This window comes from Carettochelys insculpta, chromosome 17 (genome assembly GCF_033958435.1).
Source record: "Carettochelys insculpta isolate YL-2023 chromosome 17, ASM3395843v1, whole genome shotgun sequence".
NCBI classification, from domain to species: domain Eukaryota; kingdom Metazoa; phylum Chordata; order Testudines; family Carettochelyidae; genus Carettochelys; species Carettochelys insculpta.
In genome coordinates, this window is record NC_134153.1 from 22348427 (window position 1) to 22374296 (window position 25870).

Consider the following 25870-nt stretch of genomic DNA (forward strand, 5'->3'; position numbering starts at 1 on the left):
CCTGCTCAGAAAGAATTCAGATGCCAGCCCACTGATTAGCTGAGTGCCCACAAGTCTATTTTGTGTTTCTGTTGGTGGTGCACGTTTATACATGCTTTGGTGCACATACACATTATTCCACACACAGGTGTTAAAAATCAGCACGTGGATGGAAAAGATTTGTGGGAACATTTTTCAAGGGTTGGAGAAATTTTGTTTAGACTCAAAAAGTTCAGACTGTCTAGCTTACCAAAAACATGACCAAGAGGTTGCAGGATAACAGTATATACAGACACTCCTTGAAAGGAAATAGTGAATATTTAAGGGGCCTTTCATCTAGGAGAGAAAGAAAGGCATAACAGAACCAGCAACTGGAAGCTGAAGACAAACAAATTGAAACTGGAAATAAGGAACTAATTTTCAACGGGGTGACCAACCACTGCAGTAAAGTCCCAAGAGAAGCAGTGGATTCTCCAACTTGTGATGTCTTCACATCAAGAGTGGAAACCTTCTTGAGTGAGACAAGTTACTGGGCTCAATAGAGAGTTAGCTGCATAAAATTTAAAGGCCATGTTACAGAAGAAATCAGGTTAGATATCAGCTGGAACCTTCTGCCTTCAAACTCTATGCATCATCAGCAAGTGTTAGCACAACCTACTATTAGATCTAAATTTGAGATCTGTTCACATATGCTGCCTCTCCCTATATACAGGCAACTGGCAGGGAATTGTTTAGCAAGCCCTTTCACATGGAAGTTGCTGTATAAAACTGAATGATTGGAGCATACCGTCCCATGGGCAGTGATGTATCTTCAGTGTAAAAACCTTGTAACAGAATTTAAAGAAAAATCACAATTATTTCACAAAAAATACATATTCCATGGAAAGAGTTTGGGATCAGAGTCAAGCAACTAAATAGTTGGGAGGAGGATTTAAAGAAGCATTTGGTTAAGCAGCAGAGAAGATAAGATGCACTGGGACCAGGGCCAGGGTAGGGGGATGGTATATACTTGTGGAGTGAAATTGTCCAGAAGCAGGAGAGCACCACCACTCACTTTGCAACAAAAAGCCTTATGGTCTCCATGCAGATTACAGGTGCTATAAATAGTTTCTGCACAGAGTAAATATTTCTGAGAGTACTCTGCCCTGCTGGCATGAGATCTCAGCAGCTCAGGAGCAGCTTCCAAAGCATGTTTCCCTCTCTCTCTCTCTCTCTTTATGCAGGTCCACATAGGTCTGTGAACCAAAGCAGTTAGTACCCCCCCACCCTCAAATTGTCATCAGACCCCAACCATTAATATAGACAATCCTGATGTGGTTTGTTAGTAAGTTAGACTCTTTACAGATTCCTTGGTTTGTGTACATTTCTCAGCTGGTTTTATGACAGCTTTGAAATTGGCCGGGGACCCCCAGGGGATGATTTGCTATTGCATGCTTATATGTTGACCCCCACTGTACTGTCTTAGAACAGCGGGGAGCAAACTTTTTTGGGGGAGCTCCACTTTTCATCCCTGTAGTTAGCAGCTTCCCCTGCCCCCCATCTAATGTAAACCAAATCAATGGAAATTTCAGTTATATTCCTATGGGGAAAAAAACCCTTTCGGCATGTGCAAGAAAATAAGTATGGAGGCTATGAAAAAGTTATTAAACAGTATGTAAATGTGACTACACCGACATAAAAACAGTAATGTAATTTCAACATTTTAAGGAGATGGATGAGTTTGAAACCCAGCAGCCGATCGTGCTGTGCCCCCCCTTATGAAATTACATGCCCCCCTCCTCAAGGAGGCCCTCTCGTGACTTTGCTCACCTCTTGTCTTAGAACACTGACCAACATGGCGCACACTTAGATTTGGGGCAGACAGAAAAGGGGGTAATTTGTCACTAAAAAAGCTTTCAGTCAGTAGACTTTTTTCTCATCCTAACGTTCCCAGCTTTCAGTGTTTTATTGGAAGCTTGCAGACTTTCCCTCTTTCTTTGATGAGCCCTGCAGCTTGTTGAAATGAGCTCTGTGTTTTACAGCCCACAGTTTATTGAGTGAGAGAGAAAGCAAGAAAGAGAGCATGGGGGCAGGGGAGGCAATCTGGCAAAAATCAGAGCCTGACACATTTTTGCTATGTGTATATTCTGCAATTCCATATTTCTTTGCATTGTTGGTCTAATCAAGTAACATTAATGGAGTCCTTATGTACAGCGCAGTGCTTGGAAGTTTTAGTGGAACACATAGTTTATACAAGGAAGCGTAGCTACTCCCATGTTTACTGTAAGCCTGCAGTAAAAATGCTGTGGAGAACTAGATTCAGACTGCACTTAAATCAGGTCACAAGCAGGTCAGGTCGTTCTGAGAGATTATTTCCTTGCTGTGATGGAGTTCCTGAGCAGCCCTTTCTGCTGTTTGTTTTTCTAACCAGAACATTCAGTGGGCGTGCAGTGAAGCAGCATACAGCTGCCTTAGCGATTGTGTGCCAGTGTTACCACCCTTTAGGATCAGTTCATGGACCCTTATCACCCCAGCCCCCAGAGATTGTCATTGCCCCCTCCCCCTTTGATCCCAAGCTAAAGATTAGCAGTGGTCCCCAAACCCCTTGGGGTTCCTCACTGTCCCATACTTTGTTATCTGTTGCTGCAGCAGGGCCCTGTGAAGTCCATGGCGGTTATCTATTGTTACCTATTGCTGCACCAGAGCCAGGGGAAGTCCAAAAACCACAGTCCTTGGGGCCAAGCCTGCTCCTTCCTTAATTCCTTGCAGGGTTGCCCTGAAGACTCTGTTTTCTGCCATGGAATATGTGAGTGTTTCAAGAAAAAAATTGTGATTCCTTACTGGCCAGCTCTGGTGGCTCCATAACAAACAACAGAAATCAGGGTTCCCTCTAATTTTTTTCCATCCCTGGGCAGAATAAATTTTGTTATGTGCACAAGGGCTAGGGCAGATGTGCACCACCAATAGAAACCCATGCTATCCACTGTGGAGGGCTCTGCTAATCAGTTGGATGGCCCCTGAATCTCACCTCAGCAGCCGTCCATGCACTCAGCTTCCAAGGAACACTGAGCATGATGCAGCAAAACCAACATTCCCGCTGTCGAAAATAACGGAGTCACTTCCCACCTGGGCCATGCAGATCAAGCAGCCAGAAGGCAAGAAACAGCAATGCACTTTCAAACAGTGGTCAGCAACCTTCCTGAGGTGGAGTGTGGAAATTTGACCTTTTGGCCTCTATGTATGATCCAAGTATGGGTGATACTTTTTACAGTCACTAATAGGTCTACTTACAACAGCTTCATTAATAAATTAAGGTGCACAGCTTTGCCGTTTAGGTGGTGGTTGGTAGCATTTGGTGGTCTTTTGTTAATCCTTACTTTGATGGCCTGACTTTGAGCACACTCCGGGTACGTGGGGGAAGAGGGGCAGAGCTGAGCTTCCACATCGCATGCCGCTCGTGGCACCCGTGTTGGGGGTTGCTGACCCCTGGTCTAGAAAGATGCAATTGTGAACTGGTGTCAAACTAGTATGGCAGGCTTCATGCAATGATCTTAAGGCTGGCTGTATCTCGGGCTGACCGAATTTGTCCAGCTATGAGTTATAATCCAGTCCATCAACCTCTTCCTGTCTCCCTAAGCATTTATACATGTTCACCATTGTGATATGGAGGGTGTTTTATTTTCTAACCCATTCCTTAAAAAAGTTTGTGATGCAGAAAGTCTCTGCCCCAAAGATCTTACACTCAAATCCAGTCGAGCATGAGGTTTTCCACCCATGGGGATCCAACTGATCTGCAAAGGGTTGTCATTATGATACAACTATGGTTTTCAACCTGGTGTCTGACAGCTCATGTCTAAGATTTACAAAAGGGGTCTACTCCTCCATTACATTTTTTAAGATTTGCAAGTGAAAATAAGGTTGAAAACCACTGCAACAGAAAAAAATAGTGCAAGGGAAAGTGGAAATGAGAACTACTCAGAAAATAGAAAGGAAGAGAAGGGAGTTCACTTAAAAATATTTTGACATTCATCAAAATATCAAAAATTACAGTTTTTGGCCAACCCCCCAAAGATTTCAGGTTTTGGTCATAAAGATTTGGGTTTCCAGGTTTAGATGAAAAGCTAACATTTTGTTAAATTGAAACCCCACTGAAAAAGAGCTTTGATGGACAATTTTTGACCGTCCCTCATGGAGGCAAGATCAGAAAAGAGATGCTCTAGGTGTCCCCAGGGAACACATGGGTTTGTGGGAGAACAGGAAGAGGTTCAGGCTTCTGAGGTAGTTAGAAACAGTGTTCTAAGCCTTGGGGGCAGGGAGAAATGAGGCCCAAAGCAGAAAATGGGAGAAGGAGGCACAGGAGAAAGGATTGAAGATCCCTAAGGAGCCACTTTATTTAAAGAACAAACTTATTGGGCCCACAATCCTCCATGTCTATTGTGTTTTATTAATATTTAATAACAGCACAGTGATGGTAGCTATTAGAGATCTGCAACAAGACACCTGAAAGCTAGTCTCAGTCTCAAAGGCCTTACACTGTAAGCACTTGTGTGGTACCCTCCAAGTCTTGTGGGTTCATTTAACATTTGAGTTGGTGCAAGTGCATGCATTCCAACCCTTGCTGGATCAGCAGAGCAATCTGTTGGTGCAGTTGCTGCAGAATGTGTCTCTCAGCAGTCACGCTGCCGAGCCGCCCTCTGCCAGTTGCATGTTTCTAAGTAAGACAGGCATCACTTTGTGTTCAGTGATGAATTCCTTACAGTTATTTTTGGGTAAGTAATAGTGCATGACTCAAAAGTACCATAGAGAGAGCAGTTGATGTCAACTGATGCGACTGTGGAGCTCAAACTCATTTCCCGAAGCTGGACTCCCAACAGAAGAGAACTGAGTCAAGATGCTCGGAGATTCTAGGCACTCCAGGTTGGTTTGGGCTTGGAGATCACAAAGAGAGAGGCTGCACCTGGTTTTGCTGACTTGCTTCCTCTGTGACTTACTGGAATTGCCATGGCAATTTCTTTTGCTGTCTACTTTTTCTGCTGGGCACTTTTCTGTCTTCTGACACATGTTGCCAGGGGCCAGTGTGGGTCTGTGTCAGTCTACAGAGAGGCTTGTTCTTTTCTAATGAACACAAAAAGAGTGTCTCTCTGGAGGAGACAGTAAAATGGAGGTACCGCAGACCCAGCTAAGCTACCCTTCCTTGGTACAAGGGGTTTTCCCAGGTGGTGTGGAGGTAGCTAGTGAGGTTGAGTTCAGATGAGGGTGGGGACATCTCCCCACAACTAGTCTGATTTTGTTCTTACCACATGCATAGCAAGAGGGAAGTTAGAAAAGTCGCATTCACTCCTCTGTTGTTATTCTTGTCAAATTGCTCCCCTTGGGTTCTCTCCAAATCTATAGAAAAGCTGTCAGTCTCTCTGGTGGGAACTGGATCAGACTCTTTCTGCGTATGTGGCATATTCTCCATTTGTGCCACACCCACTGATTGTGTTTTGTCTTAAACTGGATTGTAAACTGTTTGGGGTAGGAACGGCAGTTTCTAAGTTGTCTGCACAGTGCTGTTAATAGGTGCTGCTTTTTACCCCAGCGCTGACTGCATTTCAGTGGTGTCGAAGTGTGCCTGGACTCCAGAACATTTTAACGTATTTTGTGTGTACATTGGGATCCTTTGCAGCAAAAAGCACTCCATAAAATGGAAGATTGGTACATTGTTGGGTCTTTCCTTCTGCTGTCTCCTATAAAACCGTTCTCACTGTGTTGGTTGTTATGGTGTATCCCACCAAAACACAGAAAGGAAAAATACCAACATGCAGCTGAGAAGTGAATCTGAACAATGTGCCAGGGGAACCTAGAAGGGCTGTCCACATACGGCACTGAAGAGGTAGGAGGTCTCTGGTGGGTGTTACAGTAAGTAGGAGACCTCTTGCGACAAAGGCAGCCGTGTTCAAAATTGAAGGAAGGATGTTATGCCACAGGCAGCTGCTGGGAGATGAGGTTACCATACAAATCTAAACAAAGCTTTTGCTAAAAGGAAATAGATTCTCCTGTGTGCAGAGAGGTGGAAACTGAGCAAGTAGCTGCTTGACATCATCAGGCTGAGCATTGGATTACAACAAACAGAGACTTACTTGGAGAGAGAGGTAGGAAACGCCCCCAAAACCCTTGAAGTGCAACTTCATTTAGCAGCTGTTAGAACAAGGAAACTAAGTCCGAAACTAACCGTGATAAACTGACCAGCTTGGCCGCTTGCCATACCGGGCAGGTATGCTACGGGGTTGTTCCAGCCTGGAATTTTTCATTAACGGCTTGATTTCTTAACTCCGAGAGCAGCTGGAGCCGTGGTCCGTAAGTACAGTTTTGCATGCTGCTAAGAGGGAATGGGCTGCAATGAACACAAACCCTAGAAATTTATGGGGCCTCGGACGTAGGAGTAGTTATTTTTACACAGTAATATGTACAGTATGTGATTACAACACAGTGCTCATCTGCTCCAAAGCTCCCAGGATTGCTGTGTGGGAGCCAGCACTGTGACTCTGATGGATTCTTTGTTTGAAGATATATTAAACTTTTGTCTAAGCTATTAGGAATCAGTTGTGAGAATCAAGCTGCCTGCAAACTGTAGACGAAAGAGAATCTCATTTTTCTACCTAGCGTAGGTTGGGCGGTAGGGATGTGGCTGCCATTCCACTTGAAAGGAATGAAATTGAGTACTTGCTCCAAAGGGCAAGTGGAGATTGTATTAATTATTTAGAAATCAAAATGCAACTTGTCTCCGTGGCACCACTGGGAACCTCTAGTCTGATTTCTGTAGTTTGTTTATTTCTAGAAAGTGACTAGGCACAGAATATCTTCCACCCTTGCTTTAGCGGCCTCCCGGGTTTAAATGAAACTCCATGAGTTGTGCTGAGGGATTCTGTATGACGCTTATACTGTCCCACACATGTAGTGCTGTGAAAAAGGCGATCGTGTTAGAGTATGAAATATTAAGGACTGCAAGGAGTAGTATGATACTGAAGGTTCCATCTGCACCATTAATGTGAACAGGAGTTTTCCCACTGGCTTCAACAGAAGCAGAATCAGGAATGCTGTAGGGTCCAGCCTTAGAAGCGAATGTACAAAATGAATTGTTTTAAACTGAAAAGCCATAAATAAAGCCTCAGTGGGATGAGGTCATCAAAACCCTTTACAAGCTGGATTGAAAAATCCTCCATTGTGGTTCGGGGCTTGTCCCCTGAGCCACTGCTGTGGCATATGGCGGTGCAGATTGTATGAGCCTCAGATCAGATGAAAAGGGGTGGAGGAAGGGAAATGTTTCCATTTGCTCAGGAGATGGTGCTAGATCCACAAAGTATCAGCCAAATCCAGCTTGCTTTATTCACAGGAACAGTCCCACTGGTGCCTAGATTCTCCTGAGATGGATGTATGGATGAGCTCCTAAGAATATACCAAGTAAGAGCTATACCTAGACAGTATATTACTCTAAAGCAGTAGCATGACGGTGAGTCCTGTAGAGAGGGACAAACACTAATCTCTATTGGAAAGAGCACCACACTTTCAGCCTGCAAGCCAGATGCAGCACATGGAGTTCTGCACTATGAATTGCCAGCACCCTTTTGTTTGATAGGAGGTGCAGCGCATAGTGTGGTCAACAGTCCATTCCACAACTGCTGATCCAGGCCACAACAGACCCTGTCTGGCAACTGTGAAGCACGTGCTGCATTTCCCAGTCTGTGAGCTAGAGAGAGCTACCAAGTTCTGGGTAGCCAGCACCCTGTAGCCTCCTCAAGCTTCTTTGTTCTAATGAGGGGCGCTACCAGGCTGGCAAGGACAAATGGGTTGAGGCTCAACACCTGGTCTCATTCACACCACAAATAAAGTTTCACGGAAGATCTCTAGAGCCACCAGTCACCTATTTCAGTGGTACCCAGCCATCTCAACCACAACAAGAAACACCAAGTCTTCCACGCAAAGCACTGGGCTGGCACAAATGAGCTGAGGCACTTAGTTATTAATGTTCATTGAGAGATCCCATTTCGCATATGAAAGAGCAGAGTGAAAGCTCAGGTACCTTATAGAAATGGGCATCAAGAGTAAAGTAGCTGGACTCTAACCATAGATGGTGATGATAATGAAGGCACCAAAAACCCCTCAAATCAGAATATGCGTAGATGCACATCTCCCAGACACTGGGCTCCTCTGGGAATGGCACGACTGATGCCACTGTTGATGACTTTCAGGAAACCGTGGCTTTTCCCTTGTTGATGTAAGTACTAGACATCAGCTTGAACTGGCACCAGATTCAACCTCTTCTGTCAGCAGAACTGCTTTTTGTCTTTCAAACAGACCAGCAAACAAACAGTTTCAGTGAAACTTGTTTTCTTTTCAAAACTGACTTTTACAATTTTGTTTTATTTTATTTTTTAAGGTTTTGGAATATTTTCAAAAATTTTAAACCAAAAAATTAAGCCTTTGTTAATTGCGAAAAAAAGCTCTCTTCTGCTTCTAGATAGAGATGCTGAAAGTTTCTGATTGGTCATTTGAGTTACACAGTGAGTTGGACTGTTCCATTTTCAAAATGGCTGTGTCTACACACAAAGTGTTCTTTCAAAAGTAAATCGAAAGAATGCGGTGCTCCTTTCAAAATCACTCTCTCTTTCCTATTTCAGGAAGAGCGCCCCCTTTCAAAAAATTCTTTCAAAAGAAAACACATGTAGACACTCTGCAGGACATTTTTTTTAAAAAGAGCAGTCCTCATGGGTCCTGATTTTTCAATCCCTGGCTTGTTCGTCCGAGAGAGTGGGGTCTGTGTGGACACTCACTTTTTAAAGAGCAGTCACTCTTTTGATCTGCTTTTTTGTGTGTGGACGCTCTCTTTCGAACGAAGTTTTTTTGGAAAAGATTTTCTGGAAGAGCTTCTTTCGAAAGATCTCTGTCGTGTAGATGTAGCCAATGTGTTTTTTTCACTCAGAAGAATGTTGAGTATAATTCTGTAGTCATCAGAACATCGAAGCAGGACCATTTACAAAACATATGATGAAAAATGCTTTCAAATTTGCCGAATGTGCTGTCTGTCTATGGTACTTATATAATCCTCGTACTAGTCTGAGTACCTACTGTCTTTAATGTATCTAGCTTCAAAACTGTCTTTTAAGAAAGGGCAGAAGTATTACTACCCCATTTGCACTCAGGAAATGGATGCACAGAGATACTGCGATTTGCCCAAGTTATACAGGAAATCCATGGGAAAAGAAAAGAAAAAAGAAAAGTGAGCCAGAGTCCAGACTAACATCCTAACCACTGGACCACACTTCCAATTTCTGTGGCACTTTCCCCTGACCTTTTTCATCCACATCTGACACAGTCTCAGTGTAATCCACACTCCTAGGTGTGGTTCACTGTCCCATGTCACCTGGACTACTTCGCAGAGAAAGAATGAGTGTTCACCACAGCCCAAGCTGAGAGCCAGCTGGCTTTTAGCTCAAACTGGAGAGGTGCCTTTACGAAGCTCCAGAGGTCCCAGGCAGGTCCCACATCTGCACCACTTAGTCTGCAGTGGCTCACAAAACTCAGACCCCCAATTCAGCAGTTTCTACAAGACTACCTTAAAGCCAAACATTCAGCAACCAAATCTGAACACATGGAATAGCCTGTGGGACTTCTGGCAAATCATTCAAAGCAGTAAGGGTATTTGAGAGACTCCAAGAGAGGAACCTCACTCTTGACTGGGCTGAATGGAAATTCCACAAGTCCCCTGGAGAACACTTTGTCATTGTTATTTCTGCAGCTGGACTTGTCCCAGCCCCTAACAAAATAGCAGCTGTCAGAAGTTGGTCAGTTCCACCGCATGTCAGCATCGTTCTATGCCACTTCCTGGGAATGCTTAACAATTGTGCATGCAGCATTCCCACCTACTCAGGATAATTTCTATACGGTGCTCAGGTGATAACATTGTTCCAGAACTCAACCAGTCTGGGGCCAGCAGTTAAAATGTAGAGAAACTTTCCTCCCCCAACTCAAACCATTTATTCCTCGGTCAAACATTTCACTGTCTCTCAGTCTGGAGGGGATATTTGTCCATTTCCCCCACCCATAGATTTTCATAGTTTGCACTATGATTTGCTGAATTCTTCATATTGCAACCTGATATGTACATTGGGATGAAGCTTTGAGACCTTTGTGTCACTTCTCCATGCCCAGTGTCCGCTAGAAATGTTACAAATCACACGTCACTACCTGGAGACACCCCCACAAGGGCTTTGTAAGACCTGGGGTTTTTTGGTGTGATGGCAGTTTAGGCACATCTTATCCTGGGGGTAGCTCCACTGACTTTGGCAGAGTATAACTGACGTGTGGAATCTATTACCACAAGGTATCACTGAGATTGTGAGTTTAGTGGGATTTTAAAAAACAGATCAGGCATGTATATGGAGGTGAACATCCAGAGTTAGAAGAAACAGCATATACCGTTTTCTTCAGGACAACTACTAACTGGGGTGGGGGTGGAATATTACATGGCCGTCCCTCATAGGGTCTCTTGCACTTTTATCTGAAGCAGCTGGTGCTATGTATTGTTGAAGGCAGGGTCTAGGACTGGCTGGGTCACTGATCTGAGCAGATGAGGCAATTACTATATGCATCAGGCTGAATTCGGTCCATTGTCTGTCCGTGTGTGTGAGGTGTGAGGCTGACCTTCTGCATGCTGCGTTCCAACTGGGATTTCCCTTCTGGCTCAGAAGTGGTACCAGAGCCTCTGCTGTGCAAAATAGTGCTGAATAATGCAAGAATAGTTCCAGGACTTCCAAAACATATGTTCATTTTGAAACCATGCTGAGATCATGAAGCACTTAGAAGAGGGGAAGTGATCAGGAATAGTCAACATGGATTCACCAAGGGCAAGTCATGCCTGACCAATCTGATCAGCTTCTATGATGAGGTAACTGGCTGTGTGGCCATGGGAAAGTCAATGGATGTGATATATCTTGACTTTAGCAAAGCTTTTGATGTAGTCTCTCACAATATTCTTGCCTGCAAGTTAAGGGAGTATGGATTGGATACATGGACTATAAGGTGGATAGAAAGCTGGATAGATGGTCAGGCCCAATGGGTAGACTCTTTCTGGTTGTCAGTCAGTTTCACATGAAAGAGACCTCAGAAAATCATATATTCCAACCACTTGCTCCTACCAGGCCCAAGCCCAGTTAAATCATTCCAGACAAGGCTTTGTCAAACCTGGCATTAAAATCTTGGAAGGATGGAGATTCCTTCACCTCCTAGGTATCCCATTCCAGTGCTTCACCACCCTCCTGGTGAAATAGTTTTTTTCCTAATATCCAGTCTAGACCTCCCCCCCCACAGCTTGAGACCATTGCTCCTTGTTCTCTCATCTGCCACGGTTGAGAATAACCTGGCTCCATCCTCTTTGGAACACTTGTTCAGGTAGTTGATGACTGCTCTCAAATCCTCCCTCACTCTTCTCTTCTGCAGACCAGTTCCCTTAGCCTCTGCTCAAAAATATGTGCCCCTGCTCCCTAATCATTTTTGTTATCCTCTTTTGGACTTTCTTCAATGTCTTGTTATCTTTTCTGTAGTGTGGTTGAAATGGGAGACTGGATTCAAAACTGCAGATGTGTCCTCAACAGTTTCGAGTAGAGGAGTCACTCCCTCAGTCTGTGGGCAACGCTCCTACTAATGCAGCCCGATATGTTGTTAGCTTTCTTAGCAATAAGGGCACACTCTTGACTCATATCCAGCATCAAGTCCCTGTAATGCCCAGTTCCTTTTCTGCAGAACAGCTGCTTAGCCAGTCAGTCCCCAGCCTGCAGCCATGCATGGGAGTCTTGTGTTCAAAGTGCTAGACTGTGCACTTGTCCTCGATAAACCTCATCAGATTTCTTTTGACCCAATCCTCCAATTTGTCTAGGCCTGGGATGGCCAACCAATTGGAGATTAAGAGCCTCTTTTGTGTTTTCGATGCAGCTTCCATTGGAAAGCTGGGCAAACTATGCTGTGGATAGAGTGCAAAGAGCCACAGATTATCTATCTGTCTATCTGTCCATTGAGCCTGATGACCTAGACAGCTTTCTGTCCACCTTATGGTGGATTTGTGCAGGTCCATTCTGTAACTCGCTGGCAAGTGTAAGTTTAATATTAGTATAATTCATTCACAGTCAGGTTCAGATGATCAGGCACACTGGGGTAACTGCACATTAAAGTTACTAGATAAAGCTCTGAAGTGCCAATATGCCTCAATCAGTTATTTCAGCCGCTTATGCAAAGCCCAGAATGAGACTCCTTCAATTACAAGGTGAACACATAGTCCCGTTGTGCAAAAGTCACCCCTACCTGAAAGGCCTTTGCATCTCGTTAACCCAGCAATAACTCTTGCTGGGAGGATGCATGAGCAGCACTGTCTGAACAGGGGGGCCCTGCACTCCCTCCAGAGGGGGCTACATGCCAGGTCTGTCTAGCTCTGTATGGAATGAGCCTTGTTAACCCTCATGAATGCACATCCAATGGCCCAGTTTCCCTGCGAAGCAGAAGAGGGTGGGTTAGTGCTCACTTTGCCAGTCCATAAGCTGGAATCAAGACTGTGGATGCCAGTGGGTTGGAAAGGTGAATTCCATCCCAGAAGAGCAGGTCTGTACAATCCTACCTCCTCACATGCTAGTTCAGGTGAGCATGGCTTTTATGGGTCTGTTTTAAGCTCCTCCTAGGGCACAGACGCACAGGTGTTCTCAGTAAGTCTGAAGCACTGGCTCCTTGGGCTGCACAGCCAGTGAGCCACAGGAGGGCAAAGGAGCAAAATAAAAGAGCTTGGACTTTCAGGGTGGGCATCCTTCCTTCCTACATTCATGTGCCTGGCTGATGCCCTCCTGTAGGCAACACATTTTGCCAGACCTGTGAGATTGCTACTTTGTTTCCAGCCTTGGATGTCAACAGAGCTCCTGATTGTCAAAGGAGTAAACAATGCAGTTAAAGTGTGCGGTCCAATTTTTCCTTCTTTAGTGGGACACTCACTAATGATAATAATTAGTATTTTGTATTTATATACCCATCATCTGAGCATCTCAGAGTGCTTCCCTATATCAAACGAGCAAGCTTCCCAACTCCCTCTGTGAGAGAAGCAAGTATTAAGAATAACTCCAGTTTACTGATGAGCAAACAGGGGCACAAAGGCAAAGTGATTTGCCTAAGGTTACACAGGCATCAGTGGCAGAGCCAGCCCTACCCCTCATGTTTTCATCACTCGCTAATTCAGTGGAAAGCCCCCCTCAAAAAGAAAAGGTGGAAGATCTGCACTAGGGTTGCAGCTGGTGATAGAATATGCCTTTCATGGCAGTACAGGGAGCTAAAAAATGAAACCAGTTAAAATTGTGGCACCAGCTGGTTTTTGTATCATCAGACTATTTTTATTTTCCTTTCTGATAATATTTGCTTCTGGGAGAAAGGGAAAAAACAGTCCATGATGTTCCAGTCCGTCTGATAGCTCAAACAGCTGCACAAATAAATGAGTGTGTTGGCTGGATTTTGCAGGTCAGGAGATTGCAGTCAGCCAGTAGTTGTTAGGACCACAGGGGAAATTTATTTGGTTCAGGGATATAGGGAGGCCGTGCAGCTGCAGGCAATGGTGAGTAAACCTAAGACACACACCATAACCTAAACAAATCATCTGAGAGCACAGTACCATATGTCCTCTCTGGTCTGAAAGAGCCTAACAGAGACGTTTTACTGCTTTCAACACCTGTTTAGCTGAAAACTGAAATTTATTAGCATTCTTGAGGGAGCCAGTGGATGCTCTAAGCTGGCTGAGTTCAGGGTCTCTGAAGCGAGGTCATTTCACTTCTTTACCCTGTACAAATCAGTTAAACAAAGAAGTAAAATGGAGAGAGAAAAGAGAAATCACTTTGGGAAGCCTGGCCTTTTCCTAGGCCTTGTCTGCACTGGGATTATTTTCAGCAGGGTTGCTGCACTGGTGCAACCCCTGGTGTAGACCTCATGGTTCACACCACAGGTTAAGTGTAGATGAGCTCCCGCCTTTGTGTCCGTCAAGTCTGGCTCCAGAAAGCCAAGTTCCCAGCCTTTTGGGCAAGGCTCTTTCAGCACATGCCAGCTGTGGTCACAAATAAGTTTGAAGAGAGGCCCACACACTGAATTTACTACTTAAATATAAGAAAAAGTGGCTATTCCTTATTTTTCTTTTCTCCTGTTCCTCAGAAACATTTGCCCTGATGTGTATGCAGCTGAACATCTGAAGGCATGGATAGTAGAAAGGTCAATTAAATAAGGTAAGACTTTACATTCTAAGTAGTTATTTGGAAAGGCAGCTGGGTGGGTTGATTTTCGTTTACAGGGTGTATGATTGTGTAACTGACGTGGGGCTCATATTTCTGCACTTCCACCAATGTTATATATGCCATCATGTGCCAGCAATGCCCCTCTGCTATGCATATTGGACAAACTAGACAATCACTTTGCCAAAGAATGAATGGATACAAATTGGACATTAGGAACCTGAATATGCATAAAACTTTCAGTGAGCATTTCAGTGGAGCAGGTCATAGCATCCCAAATTTAAAAGTGTGCATTCTACAACAGAAACTTTAACCCCATCTTACTGAGGAAGACAGCTGAATTGGAGTTCATTCTTAAGTTTAATACTTTTCACCTCGGACTCAAGAAAGATCTCAATTACCTTGCGCATTACAAGGACAGTTTCCCCACCTTTGATATTCATTGTAATCCCGGGCAGCCCACTTAACCTAGTAGACACTTGCAGAAACTTTTTTTCTTCCCCCTTTCCCCTCCTCTCCTACTTTTGTCCTATTTAGCTTATTCGTCAGTTTTTATTTCATTTTTTTTCTATCTTTCTGTTAAATTCTCTTCATCGCAGATCAGGATTTTCCAGCTCTGCAGGAGTGGGTCTGTCCCATGAAAGCTCACCGCTTAACGAATCATTTTATTACTCTTTAAAGTGCTACAGGACTGCTTTTTTGGTTTGTGAAGATACGGACTAACACAGCTACCTCTCTGAGATTATCTGCTGTACAGTTCCACATGCGTTTCCTATCCGTCCTTGGGTTATGCCACAGCAAGGTACTTATACCAAACCATAGTGAAATGCTGGCTGCCAGGACACACGCTCTTGCAAGCCATGCTCTGCTGTCTCTCAGTGTGTAGCATTCTGAAGACAATGGGTCCTCTTTCCCCTTTAGGTATTCTCATCCCTGTTGGAGTAGGTCACAATCAGGCTGCCTGAGTTACCGCGGGTGTAACACTCCCATCTTTGTACCCTTAACAGCTGTTGCTTTCGCTTTGTACATCTGAGGAAGTGAGCTGCAACTCACGAAAGCCCATGCCCTGATACAATTGTTAGTCATTAAGGTGCCACCGGCTCCTTGCTCTTGTAAGTACATACACCCTTTGTTACACACTGCCCTTACACGTTCATTAAACCTTTCTTGCCTATCCAAATGCACGTCACAGCCCCGAACTCTGTGTTGAGTAAATCTAAAAATCCACGGTGAGGCCCAAATCCCGCTTTTGCGAAGCCTGAGTTTTGAAGGGGTTTTGAAGAGACCCGGTGGACAGAGTCCTCTAGCTCTGCAGCCACTGCTTCCCCACTGTGCTGGCAGATAGATCCATGCAATCAGACTTCCATCGGTGCCTGCCCTCTCCTGTCCCCCACTCTACTAAGGTATCAGCTATGCTGCTCTTGCTACATACTGGCTGGTAACATGGAGCCCTCTGCCATCACTACTTCAGCTTTGCAGCTTTGGTAGAAGTGGCCATATTTAAAGGGATTCTCTGGTGCATACAGCCTCATTTTTTTCCTGCAAATCCTCTCAGTGGTTTGCCACATCCCTGCCGGGCACAGCACTCTGCTCCTCCGGTGTTTGAGACAGCGTATATCCGAGGCTAGCAAAACATGGGGAGGTGGAACCTCTGTGGATGCATCAAATACCTGCTTGGGAACTTTTTTTGTGTTGCTGATTAAATCAGTAAAGTCCATTTGGGGGGGAAACTGCTGCACCTGACTTTGCAGCATCTGCTTGTGCATCTGTCTCTAGTTCTGCAGTTTGCATAGAGCATGATTTAAATTTTAACCTGCCTGGTGGAAGAAGCACCTGTTGCTAATGCACGTCAGAAAAGGATTTCTCAACCTTTCTTTCCCAAAACATATGGAGGAAGAGCTGTTTCAGCCCAGCTACATTATTGCTCTTTGGGTGGGAAGTCTTAAGAAGGTTCAGCGATTCTACATAGCAGGTGAAGAGAATTTTAGGATAGCAAAACCATTTGGAATGGCCTTGAGTCACCTAGCCACACCCTGCAGCACAACAGGCCTGATTCTAGTATGCCTACGTTGTCCCTAGCACCTGGGTGTCTAGTCTGGTCTTGCCTGAAAACCACTGAGGACAACTTCACAACTTCCGCATGGAGATTAATTCACAGTCTCATTTTTTCATATACCCTCACAGGCAGGGATTTTCCATTGTGGTTCAAGGCAAACATTGCCACAGCCCTATTATGGATCATGTAAGCTGTTTTGTTTTCTTGTAGTGGGAGGGAAGAATATCTAAAATAGTACCTCGGGAGCCAGTTAGAGCCAGGGTTGTTAATCAGCCAGGCTCTTTCCATAGTAACATTCTCAAGGGCCATCCACCTTATTTCTGCACTCTTAGGAAGAGCTGCTAGGGACCTGACCTAGAAGTAAGGTTGCTGTCTATCCCCCAGGACCTTCAGATCCTATTAGAAAGGAATACTTCTTTGGAGGGTTGAATGTGATGCTCCCTGCCTAGTGGAAGTCTGACAAGGAGGAAAAGGATATAGGTGCCCTAGGTTCTGTGCACACTGTGCTCACACAATCTCCCTGAGCTCTCTTAGGTTGCCAGTTCTATACCCCTAGCCTGCAAGACAGCTTTTTCCACTGGGCTTCTCCCTGCTTAGCAAAGTGAACAGCTTTCTCAAAAAACAAGAGCACCCTAGTACCTCCCTTTCTCATGAGGTAAGCAGAGATCACATCAAATCCTCTTCTCTCTCTCCCTTTCTCCCTGAACAGGAGCAAAGTAGTTCCCCAAACTAGCCATGCCCTACTCCTATTCAATTCACTACACTTACCTTGTTTCTTCCAGCTTCCTTTTATGCATGGAGAAGCAGCTGGCCCTTGTTGAAAATCAGCCTCAGCTGTAGCTATTCCCCCAACCCTTTCACCCTTCCTGCCTGGTTCCCCACAGGCTCTGCAAAGCTGCCAGGGGATGTAGCTTTCAATGGCCTACCCAAGGCTAGGGCTATTAGGAGAAGTAAACTGCAGTTTGAATCCTGACAGGTGGTTCATTTGGGAAAAATCTGGTTGTTTTAATGCATTGTGGGGGCATGAGGTAGGCTTCACTCTTTCAGTGGAAATACACTTGTGATCAGAGCCTGGTTTGTGCAGCTCAGCCTTTTCAATAGTCATTGTTTTATTAATATCTTCTATACAAACAATAAAATAATCCCCCAGGGAAAATGCAAATTGAGAAAAATATCTACCTTAAGGTTCCTGGCTGAGCTGTGATATCTCTCCCCCCTAGTGCTCTGTGAAAGGCACGTACATCTGGGTTGGACTCTGGTAGTGACTAACCACCAAAGAACAGCTCATCCCAGAAACATGAGGCTCCCTGTGTTACATCTCTGGCATGTGGCAGATATAGTGCCCTGGGCTCTTCTCTATCCTGATACAAAACCTGTCCCAGGTCAGATGGGGAGGCACTGTGGCTACCCTAGCCTGAGGCTCTTGAGGACCAGGCTGGTGCAGGTTAGAGCAGGCCTGAAGGCTGTGTTATATTGTGACTGCTGCAATAGCCTTCCAGGGGCTTTGTAGCGTTTCAGAACAGCCAGGGACTTAGTGGCTACGTCTACACGTGCCCCAAACTTCGAAATGGCCACGCAAATGGCCATTTCGAAGTTTACTAATGAAGCGCTGAAATGCATATTCAGCGCTTCATTAGCATGCGGGCGGCCGCGGCACTTCGAAATTGACGCGCCTCACCGCCGCGCGTCTCGTCCTGACGGGGCTCCTTTTCGAAAGGACCCCGCCTACTTCGAAGTCCCCTTATTCCCACGAGCTGATGGGAATAAGGGGACTTCGAAGTAGGCGGGGTCCTTTCGAAAAAGAGCCCCGTCAGGACGAGCCGCGCGGCGGCGAGGCGCGTCAATTTCGAAGTGCCGCAGCCGCCCGCATGCTAATGAAGCGCTGAATATGCATTTCAGTGCTTCGTTAGTAAACTTCGAAATGGCCATTTGCATGGCCATTTTGAAGTTTGGGGCTAGTGTAGACACGGCCAGTATGCCCTAAACCAGGGGTCAGCAACCAAAATAGGAGGAAGAGCCATTTTTTTTGAATTCGGTAAAACATCAATCATTCAAGAGCCGCAATGCCTGTGAATACGAGATGGTCCTTTATAAATAATGTCAAATCATACTTTTTGTAACCCTTATGTTAAGAACAGTGCACACACAATAATTTGTAACGTGATATAGGTTTACTCCAGGACATTCACAAACTTCTTACATAGTCTGTTTCCTCACCCTTCACATACATGTGTGTTTCTACTACTATCTTCCTGACTCTCGCTCCTGAACCCACTTTAATTATGCCAATTTTACCTCGCGTTTAATTTCACTTTTCTTTCTTAAAATGCGTGTTGCCCTTCACTGCAGGAATGCTGCAAGTTTCCTTTTCCTTTTCAGAATCAAGACTCTCTTAGCAACACGGTCAAAACACAGAGGCCGATTCCACACATGCCATTTTCTCCGAAAGTGGCGTGCTAATAAATGGCCTAAAATATGCTAATGAGGTGTGGATGTAAATTCCCAGTGCCTCATTAGCATAGGGTCACATGATTTGGAGTCCGGACTCCTAAACAGCATGCAGAGATGTGGCCCCTGGGGGGATCTTCCAGAAGGAAGTACTCCTTCCGGACGCCCCTTCTTCCTGAAAATTTTCTTCCTTCTGGAAGATCCCCCAGGGGCCACGCTTCTACCTGCTGTTTTGGAGTCTGGAAGAGCTTCTCCTGGATTCCAAATCATGTGACCCTATGCTAATTAGGTGCTGGGAATTTACATGCATGCCTCATTAGCATATTTCAGGCCATTTATTAGCATGCCACTTTTGGAGAAAGTGGCATGTATAGAAACAGCCAGATACAGCGTCATATCCTGCAATGCACTGCCCATATTAAAGGGGGAGTTATCCAACATTTTGAGAGCACATATTGTTTGCAATTTAGGTATGAGTTGTTCATTGTTGGATGCTCACCGTTTAGCAAAAACAATTAGGTTCTTTTTTGTAACTTTGTAATTATAGTGTCGGGAGCCAGAAAGACGTCCTTAAAGAGCCGCATGTGGCCCTGGAGCTGCAGGTAGCAGACCGCAGACCTAAACCTACCTTGTCCAACCCTGACCCCTCCCTGCTGTGCTACCTGTGGTCATACCTGTGTGATGGAGTTTGGGGGTTTCCCAAGCTCTGCACCCTGTTCGCAGGCAGGAGAGTCTCTTACTCAGCAGGAAAACAGCAGGTTTATTAGCCGACAGGACACAGCATTGTACAGAGGAGTTAGTGCAGCAGGCAGAGACAGCCAGTTCAATCCATGTTGGGGAGAGGAGGCCCCGAGAGGCCCCCAGAGCTGGGGCCTGGCCCCCTCCTTTGTTTCTCACTCTCTCCCAGCCCCCAGACTAACTGCTTCCAACTCCCAGTTCCAATTCAAACCCCTCAGGCTCCACCTCCTCCTTTGTCTTTAGTACAAAGGTGTTACCTGGTCGTCAGGGTTACCCTCAGCAGGAGCCCCACACCCTCTGTGAGCCACTCACATACACACAGGTATCCCCCACTCCATCACAACCTGGTGGAAAGGTGCTCTACCACCAGGTCTACCGCAGGGTCTTGTGACTGCTTAGGCCAGGATAAAGGGTCCGAAAGGCACTGCTGGTTTCCTTCCAGCAGAGATGGTCTTATCTTAGTGCCTAATGTACTCATGTGGGTGCTGGATCATCCCAGTTCTCTGAGTCCAGCTCTTGTTCTTTTAAATCTAGATAGTTAACTTCAGCGCTCTGAAACTTCTCTTTCCTAGAGATAAGGTGACCACATTGCCCTATGGCAAATATGGGACATCGGCCTCCAGGGAGGAGGGTGGGACTACTGTCCCATGTCAGGGTGCCTTGGCAATGGGGCTCCTGCTCCAGGGGGAGGCACCAGGGATGGGGGCGCTGCAGCGTCCAATGGGGAGGCACCAGGGATGAAGGGGAGTGGAGGATGGGGGCTCCAGAGCCCCGGTGGAGGGGGTGTTCCAAAGCCTCCCAGCAGTGGGGGCCATGGAATGAAGCAGGAACTGCCTCTCTGAGGTGTGGGAGGCTGGGGAACAAGACATCTGGCCTGTGGCGGGGGCTCCCTGGCAGCAAGAGCTGCATCCCCTAAGTGCAGGGCACCAGGGAATGAAGCAGCTGTCCCACTGTGGATTTCGCTGGCAGCAGGGGCGGCCACTGTGGGGTGCTAGGGAACAAGGCAGTTGCCCCACAGAGGAGCTCCCCTGAGCCACCCAGTGAGGGAGCTCCCTGCCAGGAGAGGCTGCCACCCCAAGACACAGGGTGCCAGGGAACAGGAGCCCAGCAAAATATGGGACAATTTGCCTATTTTCTTAAAAAAGTCAGGCTGCCTGTGAGACAGCGTAAATAAGGGAGTGTCCTGGGGAAAATGGGCTGGATGGTCAGCCTGCCTAGAGAAGGCTCCTGTGCAGAGACCGTCACTTGCAGCCCTCGGTCTGCACGGATTCCCCACCTTGCAAGTGGAGCCCTGCTCTTCGGTAATGCACGTCTTCCCTGGAGGGTGTAGAAAAGAAAGACCCCCAGTCTATTAACGCTTAGAAACCGTGGGATGTGTAAAACAAATTCAGCATGGGACCAAAGCAAAAAGACAAACGCTGTCATGGCAACTGGCTGCGGCTGAGTGAAGGGACCAATTATTTCCATTAATCCATGTGCCGCCAAGTGGCAGCAAGAGGTTTAAAATGGAACTTTGAAAAAAAATCAAGACAGATCGCAGAAAAAAACATAATAAAAGCTTGATTGCCCAGGGGGCCTGTAGAATCACTGTCATGAAGGATTTTTCAGGGTAGACCCTAGACTTGTCTCCCTAAAGTAGAATGAAATCAACCCTGCCCTCATGTAGGGAGCCAGACTGGTACAGTGGCTCTTCCATCCCCAAGCAGTAGCCAGCTCCTCGGGGGAGCGGGTCAGGTGGCATAACTCCATTGACCAGAACTACAGTGACTCCCAGCAGCGGAGGAGCTGGTCTCTCAGCTAACAGGGAAACTTAGCTTGGTCTGAAACTGAACTTCAGAGGAGAATGCCTACCACAGTGAGGCTGGGCAGGATTGGGCCTGTGCAGGCAGACAGATGCTACTGAGGGCGGTGGGAATGTGAGCAGAGAAGCAAACTATGGTGTTCTGTTGGCACTTTCCTTCTTTCCCTCTCTCTCCACCTCCACTAGGGTTCAGACAAGAACCAGGACTGGGCCTTGGAGAGGTATGACACCCTTAGCAGGCCTGCTCTGAATGGGACAGCTGTGGACAAATGTCATCGTGGCCTCTACGTTAATTATTTCTCTGCCTAAGGGCATAAATGCTCCCTTTGTAAGCCGAAAGCTTCCCCCCTTGCTGCCCAAGGGTTCCCAGATGTCCTCCGCAAACGTACCAGCCATTTATATGTCTGGTATTTTTTTAACTGGACAGAAAGCCCAAATACCGGACTGTCCGGTTCAGTACTGGACACCTGGCAACCCTACTGCCCATGTCTCCTGAGAACCAAGCTGGGTTTGTTCTGGGTCAGGCCTCCTCATCCCCAGTAACAGATTGGGGCATTGCACAGGGCAGAATATGGAACCCGGTGACCAAAGCTGTGGGCTTTTTGTGAGGTAGACTAGACTCCAGCTCCTCACCTATAACTGGGTTTCAGTCCCTGGAGTCACATCTCAGACGCCAGCTGCCCAGAGGGAGCAGTTTAATGCAGAAGAAGACGTCATGTTACCTGTATTGTCAACCCCGAACATTCAAATTAGCGATCCAGGACTCCAGAACTCATGACTTTTTGATAAATAAATACCTCAGGAGGTGATTTTTGCCCCATTCTGGTTTCTGATCGCTTCAAGGGCACATGGGTCAGATTTTCAGACCTTTCCCTGCTCTCAGAGGGACAATGAAAGCTGCAATTGTCACACAACTCCTGACGCTAGAGGTGGGGGCTTGCCCACGGTTGTTGGGAGCCAGTGGCAACCCAGCTCGTGGGTCAGGCTGGGGCCAGAACACAGAGTCTGGCTCAGGCATGTCTACATGTTACAATCACCCTTTTCAGTGCAGGGTAAACGCACCCTCTGTCTCACAGCCAGGCCCCTGTCATAGTTTGCGCGATGCTGGTTTGTGCCCTGTGAGGTGGCAGATGGGGGATACCGTACGTAACTTCCCCTCGCCTCTTTTCATTGCTCGCTCACTCAGACACGCTTTCTACCTCTGCTGGGATCTGTGCCAGTGCAATATCAGAGGCAAGTCCAGTGTCACTGGTGGGGGGTGGGAGTTATGGTGGCTCTAGAATGAGGCCTTTTGGCAGACGTGTGACGAGCCTGGGGGATGGCGCTAGCTGAAGGTGCTGCAGGGCCCTAGCTGTGCTGACTGACTGTCTGAGGTACACGGAGCTCAGGCAGAAGGTGAGGATGGAGGTGTGCTGGGAAAGTTGTGGGATAACAGGAGGCGCAGCAAGAGCAAGTCAGGATTGAAATCCAAAGGCCGAGCTATGCAGGAGGAGGCTGTGAGGGGAGCAGTGAGGGATGCTACAAGCCCAGAGCTGAGGTGCACTGGCAGAGCAATGCGGGGTCCTCAGAACCGCAGCAGCAGACTGTGCGGAGAGCAGCAGGTGGCCTGAGCTGTGTCTACACGTGCACGCTACTTCGAAGTAGCGGCACTAACATCGAAATAGCGCCCGTCGTGGCTACACGCGTCAGGCGCTATTTCGAAGTTAACTTCGACGTTAGGCGGCGAGACGTCAAAGTCGCTAACCTCATGAGGGGATCGGAATAGCGCCCTACTTCGACGTTCAACGTCGAAGTAGGGACCGTGTAGACGATCCGCGTCCCGCAACGTCGAAATTGTGGGGTCCTCCATGGCAGCCATCAGCTGGGGGGTTGAGAGACGCTGTCTCTCCAGCCCATGCGGGGCTCTATGGTCACCGTGTGCAGCAGCCCTTAGCCCAGGGCTTCTGGCTGCTGCTGCTGCAGCTGAGGATCCATGCAGCATGCACAGGGTCTGCAGCTAGTTGTCGGCTCTGTGTATCTTGTGCTGTTTAGTGCAAGTGTGTCTGGGAGGGGCCCTTTAAGGGAGCGGCTGGCTGTTGAGTCCGCCCTGTGACCCTGTCTGCAGCAATGCCTGGCACCCTTATTTCGATGTGTGCTACTGTGGTGTGTAGACGTTCCCTCGCTGCGCCTATTTCGATGTGGTGCTGCACAACATCGATGTTGAACATCGACGTTGCCAGCCCTGGAGGACGGGTAGACGTTATTCATCGAAATAGCCTATTTCGATGTCGCCACATCAAAATAGGCTACTTCGATGTAGGCTTCACGTGTAGACGTAGCCCTGAGGAGCAGTGTGTGGGACCCAGGTCTGAAACTGCATCAGGCAGGTGTACAAGGAGCGGGTGAGGACTGAGGTGTTAGGAAGCTATTCAGGGGAAGCGCACCTGGGCCCAAGGCACAATGGGCGAGGTCAGGCCACTTCTTTAATTCCAAGAGCACAAAATGCACGTCTATGTTAAAACCAACATGAAGGAACAGCATTCATCTCCTGAGAAGCACAGCGGCTTAGGCCCTGAGCTCTCCTTCACATGTTACCTCATGTCCTGTTGTTTAAAGGTGCCTCAAATCTCTCCTCCTCCCTCAATAACCTTGAAGCAGACGGAGGCGGCTGTGTTTAACTCGGTGTGGCTGAGCTCTCTGAGCTGAGCGTGGGAGCCACAGGGTGCAGTATTCCTTACAGCGACGTCCTTCCCAAAACACCGGTGCTCCATTTACCGCCATCCTGTATGACCTTGCCTGTGTCCTGGCTGCTGCAAGAGTGAGTGGGGTCCCTGGAAAGTCAGCGCAGGGCCCTGGCACGGCTTTTCCATTAGGTTCTAGTTAAAGGGAGTTATATTTATGGACTGATCCGAGACTAGAGACTCTCCCTCTGATCGCTTTTTTCCGCTGCCAGTCAAGGACCGTGGAGCTTGCAAGATGCTGCGTTTCCTGCATCCTTCAGTATTACATGGGAATAAGAGCCAGGCACATGCAGTACTTTGCAGGAGCTAAGCACAGCAGCAAAGCACTTTAAGACTCAGCTCTCTGGGGCAGAGACTGTCTCTGCTCTGTGTTTGTTGGGTGCCTACTGCCATGGAGCGCCATGACAGGGGCTCCTGCTTGCTGCTGCCATACAAGTAAAAAGCCATAAGAATGATAGATTTGATAGAGGTGTATTGGGGTAAGTCAGTTTTCCCAGTGAGCTCAGCACTTGGGCAGGTGCCCAGGAAAGATTCAGGTGCCACCCAGGCAACTAACAGAGCATCCAAACCTGGCAACAGGGGTTTCTATGGGTGGTGCACCTCTGCGCATGCCTCAGTGCACATAAAATTTATTCTGCATGTAAGTGAAAAAAGTTGAGGGAGGCAGAGAGGTGTTTTCTTGCCTTGGCTTAGTTTTCAGGGGCTTAAACCACATTTAAAACCCTTCGCTCTTTGGACTGAAATGTCTTTTGCTTGTTCACAGGCACAGTGTCACTGGAGTGCTTGTTAAAAATGCCAGCTGGCTTTAACTAGAGTCCTGGTGAAAACCCCCTGACCCTTGGTCTAGTCCTGCCTCCTGTGCAAAGACTCATTCCCCCTCTGGCTGAGGCTGTGCTGCAGAAGTTTTCCCAGCAGACTGAAGGAAGGACAGACATCCTGTCACTCCCCTTTCTGCGCTCCAGCGGGCCTTCCCCAGAAGGAAACCATCTCATGCGCTAAATATTTTACGAGCTCAGCAGGGCCAGTACGTGCGTTTTGCTGTTGTTCTGGGGGGAGTTCTAATTATAGAGCCTGTGCTGGGGAATGAGAGGGCAATGGGCTGATTCTTAAAAGAAAGCTTTTCCTATAGCAGAGTGCACAAATTCCCTCTGCAGGGTGTTAAAGGGGGAGTGAAGCAGGCTGTAGAGTCTGTTGAGAGTATCAGAGGGGTAGCTGAGTTAGTGTATCTTCAAAAACAACGAGAAGTCCTGGGGCACCTTGCAGACTAACAGCTATTTTGGAGCATCAGCTTTCGTGGGCAAAGACCTGCTTATTCTCCAAAATATCTGTTAGTCTAGAAGGGACCACAGGACTTCTTGTTGTTTCAGCTGATCACAGGCTCCCTTCCCCCTCCAGACAGAACCACAGTGCTGTGCTCCTAAGAAAGATGCACCTTCTATTCAGACAGCTCCGCATTACCAGTTGCTTTGGACCCAGCTTCATGACGAGGTAGAATTTCAGGCCAGAGGGGACCATTAGATCATCTTATTTCCCATGCAGTGCAGGCCATCGAATCTCGTCTACTTATCAAGCCCAATAGTGCAGGGGCACCTTGTCCCTTCCACCTTGCAGTTCACCCATCCTTTGTCCTGATCACGCTTGGCCTTGGGGAAAAGTTGGCCCATACACAGTCTTTTGCATCACACCCTCCTTCCCATCCAGCCTGGAAACACCACGTTTCTGACTTCTCTCCTCCTTTCATCCCAGTCAGCAGCCCGTCCGCTCTGCCAAAAGGAACCGCTTTGTAACTGGGCTTGGGGACAACCTCCCCCAACACAGCTAACGTTGGAGTGCAGATGGACCCTTCCTTAACTGCACCGTGGAG

The 25870-nt window shown here is 47.1% G+C and overlaps 1 protein-coding gene across 3 annotated transcripts in view; it reads left to right on the forward strand.

Moving 5' to 3' along the window:
- Window positions 1–4821: 4821 nt before the first annotated feature.
- PKIG (cAMP-dependent protein kinase inhibitor gamma) overlaps window positions 4822–25870 on the forward strand; it is a 35703-nt gene continuing 14654 nt past the window's right edge. The window contains exons 1-2 of one of the 3 annotated variants that reach the window (XM_075011369.1): window positions 4822–4875; window positions 14167–14237. The gene's annotated coding sequence lies outside the window, so the exon portion shown is untranslated. Of the gene's footprint in view, window positions 4876–5884; window positions 6298–14166; window positions 14238–25870 lie in introns of those variants that run through there. The other 2 variants (XM_075011367.1, XM_075011368.1) reach the window with 2 other exon arrangements.